Source organism: Lissotriton vulgaris, unplaced genomic scaffold (assembly GCF_964263255.1).
Source record: "Lissotriton vulgaris unplaced genomic scaffold, aLisVul1.2 SCAFFOLD_4177, whole genome shotgun sequence".
NCBI lineage: Eukaryota > Metazoa > Chordata > Amphibia > Caudata > Salamandridae > Lissotriton > Lissotriton vulgaris.
The window spans coordinates 7,501-12,500 of record NW_028249746.1 but is presented as its reverse complement, the minus strand read 5'-3'; the positions used below and the strand labels follow the sequence as shown (position 1 = coordinate 12,500).

The following is a 5,000-nucleotide window of genomic DNA, read 5'->3' as shown; positions in this document are numbered from 1 at the left end:
GGGATGCGGGACAAAGTCTATGGATGCTAGATTTCGTAAAGTTAGTGTTATCGGACAAATCCGACTAGGTAGAGCTGAAACGAAAAAGGATCTGGACCTTTGGATAGTTAAGCTATGCTGGAGCACCGAAATGCTCAGGTTACCTAGCCCAGGGGCTGCGGCTGCATAGGTTTGAAAAGACGTCGGGAATTCTCGTTGCAGTCTATGGAGCCTGAAAGAAGAAGTTGCTGGCAGGCGACCAGTGAAGAAGTTCGATGGGATCCAAGCCTGGATCGGTGATTGAGGATACCTGTAAGCAGAGGGGACCAAGTTCTGAATCACTAGCCAGTGATTAGATGGGCACCAGGATGGCACCGGATGGAGTCACCTCGACCAGGTGAGTGGGCGATGCTGGGCTCTGCAGTCTCACGGACCAGGAGGCGTTGTCAGCGACCCGGATGGAGGTGCGAGCTGTCCCACGAAGGTATCTGCTGTCGACGTCGCTGGACCCAGGATTGGGGCAACAAGTCTTGGCAAATGCAAGCCCACGCGGTGGACTTAAAATGTCGTCTGGAGTGGACCAGGAGGGTCTGGGGTGCTCCTCTGTTGGAGGGGAGCAAGGGCCAGCCTGGAGCAACCAGACCAGCGGTGTTGTCGTCGTGGTGCGTCGTCAAGAGGGCCACAAGCCAGCAGGCAAGTAGCCGGACAACGCGGTGAGCAGCAAAAGAGCAGAAGGGCCCCACGCAGATCTGGTGGATGCTGGGGGGCTGGACTTCGGTGCTGGAGCTGCTCAGGGTTAGGGCTTCTCGAACCCCAAAGCACTCACTCGAGGATCCCTCGGCGGTCGTGCTGGGTAAGCGTCGTGCAGTTCTGAAGATGGCCGGTCCCTCGAGGTCTCGTCACACCCACGGATCTCAGCTGGGCTGATGATGTAGGTAGTGGTCAGAGGTGCCAGGGAAGCTGGTTCTCGTCGTGCTGGTCGGTCGGATTCCGGAGGAAGGACGTGCAGCAAACCGCAGTGTTCTTAGGTGGTGCCCGCAGATGCAGGGTGACTACTCCTTAGTCACAAGGGAGAAATCTTAGGAAGAAGTCTTGAGTTCCTTTCGTAGAAAGTAGTTTCAGGATTCAAAGATGATCTAATTTGGAAAGGGGCCCGCTCCTATCTTTATACTAGGAAAAGGGGCTGGCACGTGACTAGGTCCTGCCCGTGGGTGGGAGCAGGAAGGGGGGTGGTTACAACCCTCTCCCATGCCGGACTTTCCCCAGCTCAGGGGCTGGTGTGCCCCTGGAACTGGTTCTAGCCGGCCTATGCATAGTGAGCACCGGGGGGCCACTTGCAGTCACCTTCCTCTAAAGCCCTGCCTACCCAGGATACACAAAACCCTGTCTGGGATGGTGCTAGCACCGCCCCTGACAGGAAACCCTTTGTCCAAGCCTCCCTCGCTGGAAGGACTCCCAGCAGCAGGAGGTCAGACTTGTGTCTGTGGTGGCAGCATCAATTTTGTGATGCTGAGGCTTGAGTTAACTTTAACCGGGGTTCACAGTTACATACATGTCATGTCCCTCTAGAAGGGTGAAATGCTAACCCCGTCGCCGTGGCCCCGCGGACACGGCAAAGCTGCTGCCAGGGGGGCTGTAACACCCTCCGCTGGAGCGGAGGGCCACCTGCCACCCCGAAGCCTTCCCAGCCGACCCGGAGCCGGTCGCGGCGCACCGCCGCGGAGGTAATGCGCCCTGCGGGGGCCGGGTAGGGCCCGGGCCCCGGTCCCGCGGAGGGGATAAGGAACTCCCGGGCCACCGACCTTCCCGCCGTGTTGAATCCTCCGGGCGGACTGCACGGACCCCACCCGTTTACCTCTCGACAGTTTCACGCCCTCTTGAACTCTCTCTTCAAAGTTCTTTTCAACTTTCCCTTACGGTACTTGTTGGCTATCGGTCTTGCGCCCGTATTTAGCCTTAGATGGAGTGTACCACCCGCTTTGGGCCGCATTCCCAAGCAACCCGACTCCGAGAAGACCCGATCCCGGCGCGCCGGGGGCCGCTACCGGCCTAACACCGTCCGCGGGGTGAGCCTCGATCAGAAGGACTTGGGCCCCCTGAGCGACGCCGGGGAGTCGGTCTTCTGTACGCCACATTTCCCGTGCCCGCCGCCGGGCGGGGATTCGGCGCTGCTGGGCAGGGATTCGGCGCTGGGCTCTTCCCTCTTCCCTCTTCACTTACTGGGGGAATCCTGGTTAGTTTCTTTTCCTCCGCTTAGTAATATGCTTAAATTCAGCGGGTCGCCACGTCTGATCTGAGGTCGTAGTCGGAAGAATGACGCCGGAGCGTCAAAAGGGGGCTGCCAGGGAGAGGCCAGGCCCCTGCCGGAGCAGGGGGCCTGGCCATACCCGGCAGCGCGCGCCATCTCTTTCCCCGGATCGCATCCGGAAGGGCTTCGCCCTCTCCGGGAAGCCGGCCGCGGAGGCGGGCGCCCGAGGCGCGTGTGCGCGGGCAGCCGGTAGGACACCAAAGTCAGCCTTGCGCAACACGCAGCCAGGCACCCCAGGACGGGCCCGGGGCGGACCGGTCGCCAGGCCCCCTTCTCGGGGGCCAGGCTCGCCGGCGGCATACCTCCGCGGCAGGACCCAGCGAGGGACCCTGCCACGGGCGATCGGGGGGGTCTGAACTTGTGGGGGGACGAAGGGGTAGCGGAGCTAACCCTGCGACGGCCCCAGCCGCGTCCCGGGGGAACCCCCGGGGCGATTGACGATCGAGCGACCCTCAGACAGGCAAGGCCCGGGAGGAAGGTGCGTTCGAAGTGTCGATGATCAATGTGTCCTGCAATTCACACTAATTCTCGCAGCTAGCTGCGTTCTTCATCGACGCGCGAGCCGAGTGATCCACCGCCAAGAGTCACAGGCAACTTTTCGAAAACGTTCGCCCACCTGCGGGTGCAGGAGAGGCGGGAGGAAGGCGACACTGTCCGTCCGCCACCCGCGCGGCAAGACGGCCCCGGTGCCCCGTTCGAGGCTTCCCCTCTGGGAGTCAGCCTGCACCGTTGGGAGAAAAAAAACACTAGAGTGGGTCGTGCATGCAGAAACTGCCAATACATCCCCTAGTGAGGCACTCCGGAGGTGATCAATGATATGATTCACAATGTGAAAGAAGGTTTAGTTCATTTATTCTTTGTTTGTTTATCCAATATCTTAGACTGATATTAACAGCATATCAGAAACAGCATAAATCCATGAAGTTGATATATGAACTTTCTCCAATGCATTTCGGGCGGAAATGCCCTTGATCACGGAGTGCTGTGGAGGAAGGCACAAGGGAATAGGTAAGGAGGAGGTTTGAGGCCGTGGGTTGGGGGCCAGGGCTTACTCGTGCTATCGGTGGGGGAGTGCGGATGTTAAATAACCCGAGTGATTAGGATAGTGCTCGGCTATTAGACGTGAGGAAATAGGTAGTGCTGGAAAATTTACCGCGTGGAGTCAAAAATAAATAAACAGCGTGAGCTTTAAACTAAGTCGGGTACTGAAGCTGCAAAGAACTTACTTCATAATAACGCGTAGCGGGTTCCGCTATCCATACGGCTGTGAGATCGCTGTTGAGTGTGTTTGTGGGTGGAGGCAGTAAATGCCATGCGTTAGAAAGCAACGAAGGGCTATCGAGCTAAACTAGGGACTAGGAATCAAAAAGTGGCGCGGCCATATTGGAACGGGGTGAAACTGTGAAAGGTGCTGGTCTAGAATACATCAAGTGTGGAAGGTAGGGAGTAGAAGGTGGGGAGTAAGAAGCAAAGTGAACAGTTAGACAATAAAAAAATACATTATAGGTACATTAAAGAAAACAACTATATTCAATGCGATCATTGAGACCATAAGGTTTCAGGGTCTGCAATCGATAGATCCATTCCAGTTCTCTCTTTAATAGTAGTTTGTGGTTGTCGATTCCTTCTCTTTCGTGAGAATTTCCAATACAATGAATTTGAGTTGTGCGATGGTATGGCGTGATTAGACAAAGTGCATGGCAACATTAGATTTCTCAAGTTTCAACCGTATGTTGGACTTATGTTCATTTAAGCGTGTCTTTATTTTGCGTTCTGTTTTGCCAACATATAATTTCCCACAGGGGCATTTTAAGGCGTAAATCAATTTCGTGGAGTCACATGTGGCGTCGACTTGAAGTTTGATGTTATGGCCTTTCATGGGGTGTTGGATACTGTTACCTTTAATGACACTGTTACAATGATTACAGTTTAGGCAAGGTTGGGTTCCGCGATGATGTAGGGTTGCTTCAGTGGGTTTAGAGAGAATCTCTTTGATGTTCCTGCTTCTTGTGTGAGCGAATAAGGGTGGTTTTTCAAAAATGCCCCAGAAATCAGGTTCCATCTGTAGTATGGGCCAGTGTTTAGATATGACTTTTTTGTATGAGGAACTGGCTGTGGAAAATTTAGAGACTAGCACCATACGTTGTTCAGTCTCCTTGTTGGTTTTTAGTAGACTGTCTTTTCTGGAAATTTTATCCACTCGGGTCTGTGCTTCACGAAGAATGTTCTCAGGGTAACCACGGTTGCGGAACCGGTCATGCATTTCTTTGATGCGTGTTTCAAATGTGGGTTCGTCAGACACAATGCGTTTGACACGCAACATTTGAGAGAATGGCAGATGTTTCTTCAGAGAGCCTTGGTGGAAACTGGAAAAATGTAAGGTGTTATTGCGGTCTGTGCTTTTCCTGTGGAGATCTGTAATTAGGCCTTGAGGAGTGATTTTGATGTTGACATCCAGAAAAGAAATTTCTGTGTCGCTGATTTGCCATGTGAGGTTAATGCGTGGATCCTTGGTGTTTACTTCTGTGAGTAATCTGTTAAGCGAGTCTTTGGTATCTGACCACATTATGAACAGGTCATCAATGTACCTGACGTACATTTTGGATTTACTTTGAAAAATGGGATTAGTGTATATGTGATGGTTTTCAAAGTTCTCCATGTACACGTTTGCATACGTGGGAGCAGCGCAGTTTCCCATCGCCATTCCGGATAG

General features: G+C 54.0%; 2 pseudogenes; both read right to left on the bottom strand.

The window, feature by feature from the left end:
- Nucleotides 1-2,258, bottom strand: part of LOC147663495 (28S ribosomal RNA) — a 3,256-nt pseudogene extending 998 nt beyond the window's left edge.
- A 475-nt stretch (nucleotides 2,259-2,733) lies between these two features.
- Nucleotides 2,734-2,873, bottom strand: LOC147663494 (5.8S ribosomal RNA; annotated as a pseudogene).
- Between the last annotated feature and the right edge of the window lie 2,127 nt (nucleotides 2,874-5,000).